Here is an 11,380-nt window from a genome sequence, read left to right as displayed (position 1 = left end):
GGTAATTCATTGCATGTGTTTTCTCAAGGTTATTTTCAAAAAAGCACTGAAAAATCAATACATTAGGAAGCAACCCCCAAAATATTTCCTTAGAAGGCCACTGATATGACTGGGAACTGAATGGTCTGACCAGCTGCACTTTTAGGGAAATTGTAATTTGAACAGTTCATCATGAAGGAGAGAATTATTGTTAATAACACATGGGTGACAAAGCATTATAAGCATGCACGCCTGTATTCTTGAGAAAAGTCCTGTGCACAGGGAGTTCTCAGGAATCCTAAAACAAGAATGTGTACATGACCGAGTCACTGACCCTGGAATAAGTGCTGACACTACCACAAAGCCACGCCTGGAAAACTTCCAGAATATTTTATAGAATGATAAGCTCTGAACAGACAATGGTTATGCTGTCACACACTGTTATGTGACAGCTGCTAAAAAAGGACATCTTCAGTGCAAGACCAAGTCATTCCTTCTGTAGGTGGGGATCATGAATTTAGCCATGAACAGAACCTGTTGATGCTGACCCTAACCAGGTGCTTGGGTGGAGCTGTCGAAGATGGTGTCAACCAGTGTGGTATCAAGGGTTACCAGCTGTGTGGGTAATTTTATTGCCATTACAGAGTAACTCAACACACACACCTGACCTGGTTCCCCATGAGCCTATTGGTCATTTGGATGCTGCAGTCTCCCATGCAGAATGGAATAAACTCCTCTCAGGAGTACCTGCCCTTGACTGGAGAGAATCACAGGATCCTTTAGGTTGGAAAAGACCTCTAAGACCAAGCCCAGCTGGTAATCCCCACTAAACCATATCCCCCAGTGCCACAGCCATGCCCTGTTTGAGCACTTCCAGAGATGGTGACTCCACCAATTCCCTGGGTAGCCTATTCCAATGTCTGACCACTCTTTCAGTAAAGAAATTTTTCCCAGTACTTGTTTTCCTGGGAGGGGAAATCAACCCCTACCTCGTTACAACCTTCTTTTGGGTGGCTGTAGAGAGTGATAAGATGCAGCTGACTAGCACAGCTTGGATCACTGGGCTCAAACTAGGGTTAGTGGGATTCCTTTCACTCAAGCACACTGGAAAGCACTTTTCCATCCTCGTGTGCTATGACTAGATTTCTCTGTTTCTTTGCAAATGAAAGACAAAACCGTTTCTTGAATAAACAGTTTTTCCTGTTGCTCTTCAAAAATTTCCATCTCCTTGTGGCAACGGATGCCAGTTACATTTTATATTCTCCTTAATACCCTTGAGAAGGTTATTTTTGTCTTCAGAACTTCCAGTCTCTTTTGTTCTATCTTTATCTCTCCTTATTGACATTCCTTTTTTGTTATTGTCTGTAATTCATACTCATATTGGCATTTTAGGTTTTTTCCTTCATTTAATTTCTTTCTCAAAATTTCCTTTAATTTCTTCCTTCACTAACTCCTGAACAAAAATTAACTACTAAACAACACTTACTTCTTACTTGACTGTGACAACGATCTGGTAATGGGTTTATTTCACAAATTTAAGTGTTATTTTTTTGTCTTAACCTAGTTTATTTCAGAAAGTATCTCTACTTTGGAAATTAATTTGCTATTTGAAGCAAATATAAATATATACACTGAATATATAATGCAGACTAAAAACTACCAATGGTTGTTCATGATGAGTATAACCCTGCTGGTCCCAAGGTAACCATCAGCTTAAAGCCCAGATTTGTGATTTGCTTTCAAGTGCCACACGAGTTCAACATAGAGCTGTGATTAAGAAATTAGGTAACTCACCCTGAGGATATTGGATCAGATACTGGATTTCACTTACATCACAGCTAAAATTAGCTACTGCCTGTAAACTGGCAGCAGGTAGGGGTGGATCAACTCCCTTCCACCACAGCCAGGTGAAGCTTTCTCAGGCAAACTGACAGCAGGAAACCACAATTGCTGTGAGACGTTCCCCAAACTGAAGGAAATCTCACCCAGAGAAACAGCTGCTTTACTTGCAGGACAAGGAGAAGCTGCCCAGGATAACATCATGGTCAGTAAAAAAGCGTTTCACACTCCTGGCTGGCCTCGTGCCTTGGGATCGGAAGTGAACAGGAAAAAGAAACAAGCATTTTGAGCATAACCTTCATTCCAAATGTGTTCCTTTGAGTTTTGTGGCGAGGATATAAAAAGCAGTCATCTCAGATAGATCAAAGGCCCGAAAATATAAATCCCAAAGTGTACAAAGTCAGATATATTCAAGTGAGACAGAAGTCACTAGCTAAATTATTTAACAGTATGAGTAATGTTTTGACTTTGTGCTGCCACTTTTTATGGCATCTAAATCAATTTATTTCTCTAAATAGATGCTGGTGCTTTGCTGCAGTAACTGGAAATTACAATTGCCTCTTCCACTCTGTCAGTAAAAAATAAAATCATCTGTACCACTTCATTATAAGTTATAGCAAATTACATAATTAAGAAAGAATAAATTATTTGAATCTACAAAAAGACCAAGGGTATGATTATCTCTCTGAGGCATTATACAGAAGCATTCTTTAACTTATAAATAAGGAAGGTTATTTTTTTTTTTCCTACAGTCCTAAATATGGCTTTTATAATTCACAGAATAATAAATAAATAAATAAGTGAGCAGTAACTTCCATCGCTGAAAACCTGGTATCCACAACGACTGTTTTCCCAGAACACCTAGAATGTGGGTTTTACATCAGAAAGAAATATTGTTATTGTACATAAAATGGAATTTTATTCTCCTTCCTAGAAAAGTCTGCAGGACTCCTCCACATCAGTACCACAAAGGGCTTTACAGAAGAGCTGCAGGCAGTCCTGCCAACACACTTTACAATAACATCTGTCTCAAAACTCTCTTCCTTTCTGCCAGAGGCTATTTTCCTCAGAGAAGAGTTGGCAGACTACAGTATGTGCACATACTTCAACTCCTCCAGAGCAATTCCTTAAACTATCAACAAAGATAGGCTTGAGCCACAGCACCAGGCTGCTGGGGGATGGAGCTAAAGAGCTCTCACATCTGCCTGTTCTGCAACAGGGTGGCAACCTCAGGCAGGCTGAGTGAGGTATCAGCAATACCTGCCCCAGCCAGACGCTGCCCACGTCCCTCCTGAGGTTGAGCATCACATCCCTCAGTTACAGCAAAACCGCTTGGACGAGTCCTCACGTCCCCGAAATAATTGGAAAGGCGCATGGAACCACTGGGTCCAAAGGCAATTTGCCTTTGATTAGAGGAGAGAGATCCTGCTGGAGGCTGTCAGAGGGAATTGTGAGGCCCTGAGCAATGCTGGCTGAGGCTGCTGTGGTTTCACTGCTGGTGTGTGTATGCTGCTGTCATATCCTGGGCCTGTACAGACTCCCCATGCACACCTTTGCAGAGCAGCTGTACAACATCAGTGCAACGGTGATGGTCCTGCACCAGCCTTCAAGGATGCCAGACCTCTGGAAAAATGATTAACAGGAAAATGAATGAAAAGCCATCTTCTATCTATTTTAAGGTGACAGAGTCTGGAGTCTGAAAGGATTCCCAAGACCCTCCAGGGACTTGGAACTCAACAAGACAGCTGTGAAATTCTTCCTTCTTGCATCCCAAGAGTGAAAAGGTCATTACTGTGATCTACATGCACTGACTGCTGGGATAGAAAAGATGCAGAGAGATCTCTTTTTTATGATGGTCTTCCTGTTACCAGTACTCAGCTGATGAAGCATCACATCCAGAAATACGATGGTAGCTCAGGAAGTGTGAAGAAGGGAGGAATTGTGGGCACCACTGCTGCCTCCCACTTGATGTGGGATGTCCTGGGGATGTGAAGGACACAACCTCTGCATAAACAATTATGTCAGTACCTCTTGCAAGTATGGGTTAACATTTACTCCACAATCACACCTGAAACACCCATGCTTCAGGTCTTCCCAGAAATAAGCCAGCATTATTACGGAGTCTTATCATTGCTAAAATGCACATTCAGATTCACTAACTTTCACTAGTATGTGTCATCATCAACACAGAGTAACCAACATGACACTAGAATCACAAATGCTTTTTTCCTTGATTAACTCATACCCTTTTATATTTGTTTAAGCAGCTTAAAATTCTTCTGTATACAGAGCAGTATTTACTCAATTGGCAAGAACCATTTTAGACAGGCTGTGTAAATATACATTTTCACTTGGGGAAGAATGAAACTCTGTAGTAGAGAGTAAAAATTACCATAAATTCTAAAAGAACTTACTTGTCAGCAGTGTGAGTCAAAAAAATGTGACTAGTCAGCTTTCAGCATAGTTTCCCAGAACCAGAAAAAGAAAATGAATGGAAATGCAGAGAACAGCTTGAAACACAGCCAAGTTTATTTTAGAATAGGACCCTCATGCAAGACTGAACTCAGAATGTGTTGATGTTACTGGCATTTGACAGAAGATTACAGATTGTTCACATGGAAAATTATGGTAATAAAAGGTAAGCTGTGATTCTAAAGTGCTACAAGGCATTAATACAAATTCATATGTGGACACTTTCATCTAATTGTGAGAGGCCTTTTTTTCCCCAGTTTTGGCATTATTCCTTTAGAACTGATTCCGCTGGAGCAGAGAAAGCCACTCTCATGCTGGAATATGCATTTATATAGACAGTTAGATTAGTACAGCTAGGTTAGCTTAATTATGCTTCCGTAATTTCCAGGATGTTTTTTTTACAGAAAGCCATTGTAGTTGTTGTTATTTTTTTTTTTTTTATGATTTAATTTTGAGTACAGAATTAGTATATTAGATGATATCCACCCACCTTTGCATTTGACTAACTTGTGAGTATATAAATAGCACTTGCTTGTTTTTATCACTTCTTGGTTCATATCCAATAGTAGCACCTCACCCTTAAAAGAACAGGCTTTTAACATCTCTAGGAACAAACTGCTGTAATTAATGAATTTTGAATAATTTTCTCTAATAAACTTCTGTAGAGATATGAAGTTTATTTTTTTCCCTAGTCAGTGATCCTTGGCATTAGGTATGTAAAAATTTAAAGGATAAAATTCAAATGCTTATTATTTAAATGACAGATGACAGATAAAGTATAGTGAGGTAGATAAATGACCTTTGATTGTCCCTCAAAAAAGACTAGTGTTCAAAACTGAGACTTCTGCTGTATTCAGTCTTACTCATCCTCTACCACCCTGAGATATAAAATATATCACTGACCCAGCAAACTAGGTATAGTTACCCATATGATGCCATTATAAATCTAACAGACAAAACTATAAGCTATTATCATTGTACCACTCCTATTTCATATAAACACAATAAAAGTGGAAAAATACTATTATCATTGTGACAAACTAATGTGGAGTTATTTGGGAAGACCCAGACTTCCAGCAATTAAGACCTTAATGGGTGTCTTGAAAGACCCAATCTCCTTCATGTTTAGTATATATATCTACCCTTTGAATAGTGTATTTTCTTCAGTGTCATTTACACTACAATATTGAGGACTGGGGTAGGCAGGTATGTGAAGAAGCTTCCCCAGAAAGAAAAGCTTTGTGTGGCCCTGAGCTGGTTCAACCTCCCAGCTCTGGGTGCTTTATCTTCTGATTTGTGAGCTTCATTACCCGAGGAGATCAGCTGTCTTAGTAGCTAATTGACTGAAATTCAGCCTTTAATAGAGTTTGGTTTTGATTTTTTAATGACTTTAAAGGTTTGGCTCTGAGGCCCTCAAGCAACTCAGGGGAGTACCCTGGGACTGTATGAAGGCATGAAACACTGACTTGACATGTGCACTAAGATGACTAAACCACTGAGAAAGGGAACCTTTGCATGTTATACCAGGAGAGAGACAGGCACACCTTCTAGAGATCAGGAAATCAAGTTTTAATGAAGACTGCAGTGCACTGCAATGAGCTGCAGACAGGATTCAGGGAAGTCTGCAAAATGTATTCCACACTTGTGCTCTGTTCTTTGTGTTCACTCTGCACAGCAAGAATGCTCTTCTTGGAATGTTTCTTTTCCTTTTCTGCCTTCATCTAACCCTCATCCTATTCCCTCAGTCCATTTATCTTAAGAGATTTCCCTGAATTAAAAGCAAACTCTCAAAGGATAAGGAAGATAATAAAAGCCTACAAGCTCACAGTTCTCCATAGATATTGTGCTAACAATTTCCGTTATCTTGATAAAACAATGCATTAAAATAAAGCAACAATAGGGAAAGAGAGAGTATTGGCATTCCAATAAACAGAAATTATGAATAATTGTCACATTTAAATATATTATAGAATTAAATACTGGGATTTTTTTGGAAAACAAGATGTAATGGGAAGAGATAAACAGGTTGGTTCTGTTGGACCTGCCTGAGCCAAAGAATAAATTTCAGGCTGAATCCTGCATTTAGCTCTGTGCCTACAAGAACAAGGCCTTTGCTACTGAATTCAATATATCCACAGTTTCACAGAAAGCCCCTCTTTGATGCCTAATGAGCAAAACCATTATTCCTTCTTTTACATTAGTTTCCATTTTGACTGTCTTTTTAATATTGTTTATCTCTGACAGCTCAACTCTCCTATGGAGCCTCTGTGGACACCCGAGTCTGAGCACAGCTATTCTGGCACAGCAGCCTGGTGAAGATGCAGTGTGAATTCATTCAAAAGGGGGTTTATGTCAACTTGGGTGTTGTTTTATTTTCCCCTGCAACATTAATCAAGCCAACAAGTGCTCTCTCCTGCTCACAGCTCCATCAGCAAGGGAGCACCATTATTTTCACACTTGCAGCTGAAATAACTCTGGTGGCAAAACTCCACAGTGCAGGTCAAATCTGAATAACAGCTGAGGGAGACTATATGACTGATAATAAATAATACATGCTCTGAAAGCCATTGTAAGTTATTTGGTTTGTCAGATTTAAAGAGACACAGCTGTCCCATGATGGGTTTTCACTCTCCCTGATAATCTAGTTTCTGTGCACTGTGGATAACCGTGCCTGGTAGTAACAAACCAGAAACCATTAGAATGAGTTAATACAGCAGCATTTGCACAGTGTGCATTTCTGATTGCAGCCAGCTCCCTCAGAGCTGCCAAAGAGAAATCTCACAGCTCTAAGCAGGTTTACTGTTCGCATTACAAGCACTGTCTCAGCAGCCTCCCCTGTGTACAAGACAGGCAGCACTTCTTAAACTTCTTTCCCAAGGGCGCCTCTACACAGGTCCTGCAGGCAGACGTGGTCTGGGGAGACTGCACACAAGCCATGTCCCAGGCAGGAGCTATGCACAGCTGCTGCCAAGGGGCAGAGCTAATAAACCCTGTGAGGATATATCAGCTCAGGCTCAGCGTGCTGAAACATCAGCAGAGTTCCCAGCTGACTTGGAGTGTGATGAAAATGGGTTCATATCTGCCTGTAAAAGACTGAAGGGTGTTTGAACCTCTGGAGAACAAGAAAACAGAAACTTTCTCAATACACTTTGAATATTCAGGACATAATGAAAATCAGGTCTGCCATTTTTAGTGGGATAATGCTTTGCATATTTAGGGATTCACTACAGTACAAGAATATATATTTTATTACATGGAATAACATGGAATATTATATGGAACATATTTTATTACAGACTGTACTATATATGCTATAAAAAAAACTTGGTTTTTTTTTATCTTAAGAGTATGCAAAATTCATTTTTGTATGAGGAAATTTCCCCATATCTGGTGCTTTCATAATGCTATTTATTCACAAAAATTTCAGCACTGATTAGTCCCACATGTGAAAATACTGCTAGGGAATCACATTGATTTGCTTGAGTTATAAAACAGTCCTGTCAGCCTTTTCATTAGACATTCTATTTTCTCCAGGTTTTAGAGTAGAAGCTTGACCTTTATTTGTGGGTTAATATTTTTGTCGGGGAGTCTTTTGCAACCTCATGAAAATCTGTTCAGCTGTCCAGTGAGGACAAAAAGATATCTCAGATTTCACATACTTGTAAAGCCTCATTATAAAACTAATTAGAGTCCATAAAGAACCTAACATTTCTTAATTGCTGGAGAGCTCCTCAGACTGACCTAACATTTCTTAATTGCTGGAGAGCTCCTCAGAGTGACCAAATCACACATCTATGCTATCTATGGGAGGTTGTATTTCAGAAAAATTTTGTACCTTCTGTTCCTGTGGATTTGGTGAGCAGCCAGGGACTGCAACACAGTGAAGGAAACTCTCCTCTGCACTTGGGAGAGCATCGGCCTCATCTAATTTTAGTGATTTAAATCTTAGATTTCTAGGCTACTAAAAAGAAAAAAAAACCACACCTCAAAGTTCAGTGTGTGAAGACACTGCTGAGAATTTTAACTTTCTGAAAACCCTCTGGTGATAATTACTTTCCTCCAATGACTAGAAAGATAACCTAAAAATCACAGTTTGATTAGATGTCTAACTTGTAATGGAAATGCTATGGAAAAGCAAGAAGAAATTCACCTTAGATAAGTCTTGCTTATTCTGTATATTGAATAGGATGGTGGTGTAATTAAGTATCTTATAACACAAGTGTAAGAGTCCAACTCATTTCTGCTTTCCTGACTTCTGGGGCCCTTGGCACTGATCACAGTAGTGCTCTCCTCACAGCTGTTGTGCAGGTAATGTAGCTCCCAGTGCTGAGTGCATTTACCTGCTAATGACTACTCTGTGTGATCAGTCACAATGTTTAAGATTATTAACCCATTAAAGAAAATTTGTTCTTAATAGTGTTCTTTTTAATCTCTGTTCAGTTACAACTACAATGGAATTGGGTGATGCATTACCTCAGTTTCTGGAGCTCTGCTATGTCAAAAAAATCCCTTTCTCAGCATCTGTTATTGCTGATCACCTACAGTCTTGAAAAAACAAATTCTCAGTTCATCATCTATTGTTATTTTGTCCCTCTTGCAAAGCAGGTAATGTGCTTTATGACAGACTCACTCACAGCAACTTCGTGACTTCAGCGATTTTGCTTCACTTCCACAATGCCTTTTCTATTCAATGTAATACAGAAAAAAAACAACTAACACTTTATCTGTAACAATCTACAGTACAAGTTGTAAATGTTTTGTCATGCCACTGATTTCCTGGAAGTCTAAAACAAGTAAGGAAAAAAGTATTTTATTCCCATGATGATCTGGACCTTGGAGTGTGTTCAACCCAGCTAACACAACTGTCAAGAGATGCCTACTGACCATCAAGGGAAAGCCCATACCTATTTAAAAAAGCCCTGAGTGCATTAATAAGCCTTACTAACCCTGCTCAGCACCCTCAGGGTCTCCTCAACCCCACCCATGGTTCAGAAGTCCCATTTCAGCCCAATCCCAAGGTGCCAGTCCCTACTCCAGTGATGCCACCATCTTTCTGGTCTCCACTGGGAAATTTTATTCAGTTGAATAAGGTGTTTTTTTCAGACCACCAGATTAACAGAAAAAGAAGTATTTAGGTTTTAAATAATAAAAGAATAAAACGATGCCAAATGGATGGAAAAATGATGGTGCTGATTTGAACCAAATGTTCATGTGTTTGTTTCTTAATTTGTTTTCTTTGGGAAGAAAAAATCCTCATTTTGCATTCATTAATACTGCTGGGAAGGAACTTAATCTTTCTGAAGGGTTATTAATGTTTCTATGTGTGCAGAATAAATATAACACCACTCTCAATCACAGCCCCTCAGCCTCATTAGTGAGACATGCTGGGGATAGCATCTTGGCAAACTCATTAGGAGTTTCTTGTTGCAATCAAATTTGTCCTGACTTCAGTTGCCAGGGACATTATAACAGGGAGAACAAAACCTTGTAATAGCTCTTCCCCATTTATTAAATTCTGTACTGAATGCACCATCTTTTTTTCACAGAAAACTATCAAAACTATCAAAACAGAGGCTGATGGAGTGTAGAAATGTTTATGCTGAAATAAATTTCATTAGTCAGTCCTGGACACAGATTAGCATTATTTATTTCTTTGAAGTTGCCATGGTGTAACTCTAAGTGACAAACCCAGGATGCAGGAGGATTTTGTGTGTCCTACGATGTGCAGAAAACCACAATTCAGTGCTCAAAACACTCAGGGTCCTTCTGTCAGTAGCACAGCAAACCTCTAAGCTGAAATAATTTCTGTGTTACTGGAGACAAAATACTCCCAAAAAATACTTTGTCACTTCTATGTCTCCTAAGTCTGTTGCTGCCAATGCAGAGTTCATTTCCACAAGGCAAGTCACTAAAGCTTCACCGCTGCCAGGATGGGTGAGGTCCTGAGGTGGTCCTGAGGTGGTTTAATTGATCAAAAATCAATTAAACCAAACAACCTTCCATCTGTGTGTGTAAAACACAAAATCAGAAGAAAGAAGAAGAAGTACAGAAGAAACAGATCATTTCTTAGATATTCACAATCATACAGTGTGACACAAAGTGAATATAGGGATAAATAATGGAAAGAGATATAGTTAACATCTTCCATTGCAATAACTTCAGAAGCTGTCTGAAACAAATAAACCTTTTTCTTGAATAATATGAATTTTAATCTGATAGTTTTTCAGCTCTAATGATTTGCATGACTTGAACTGAAATCATTAGTCAAATGCAACTACAATATAAATTCATAAAGAGCTCCCAGAAGAAATCAAAGATGTTTTATATAATCTAAACCAGGTAATACAAACATTCTTATGAATTTCAAAACAGTCGAACCTAAGGAAAACTTCATTGACTTTGAATTAATATTCAACAGCCAAATAAATTACTTCCTATTTGCATATTTTAAATCTTTCATTTAATAATCAGCATATGCTGGAAAGCAACACAACACAATAGTAATACAAACCATTTTTAACATGGAAATTGAATATGAAATATGAAATGGATTTTTTTTTTTTTTTGCAATTGTGGCTTGCTTAATGGACATACAAAATGCAGCATTTCAGACAACAATGCAAATCTATTTCTTTCCAAGCCAAATATGAATTTGTGCCCCTGCATTGCATTATTGCTGACAAATTTGCCATAATGTGGCAAGTATGGAAGTTTCCAGATGCCTGCTTTCTTGACCTGCCTTCAGACTTTCAAAACAAATTCTAAATATGAAAACTGCTATACATTTTATTGCTCACTCACTATTTCAAATCAGATTTCAAGGACATATTCTGACTGTTAGCAAAAATTAGGAAAAAATGTGATCTTCTTTTTGATGTAGTGAATTTGGTAAAATCTCCTTACTTATTAACTATTAAGTAACTGAATGTACAATGGCATAAGTTTTGTGACAATTTTCTTTGGGGAAACAAGAAATGTTGTCACTTACCCAATATGTTTGATAAAATACTGTTACTAACTATGAAGAGCATGCTAACACATCTCTTTTTGTTACAAAATTTTGATATTTTACCAGCCCTGAGTTGGCAAG

At 38.6% G+C, this 11,380-nt stretch overlaps 1 long non-coding RNA gene across 1 annotated transcript; it reads left to right on the top strand.

Moving 5' to 3' along the window:
- Positions 1-634: 634 nt before the first annotated feature.
- Positions 635-7,552, top strand: LOC147653937 (uncharacterized). Its single transcript, XR_015284085.1, has 3 exons — positions 635-2,023; positions 2,753-4,456; positions 6,535-7,552. It is a non-coding gene; the product is annotated as an uncharacterized LOC147653937 (long non-coding RNA).
- Positions 7,553-11,380: the final 3,828 nt, after the last annotated feature.

The sequence above is a fragment of the Cyanistes caeruleus genome, chromosome 3 (assembly GCF_971803275.1).
Source record: "Cyanistes caeruleus chromosome 3, bCyaCae1.hap1.1, whole genome shotgun sequence".
NCBI lineage: Eukaryota > Metazoa > Chordata > Aves > Passeriformes > Paridae > Cyanistes > Cyanistes caeruleus.
This window is presented reverse-complemented; position numbering and strand designations above follow the sequence as displayed.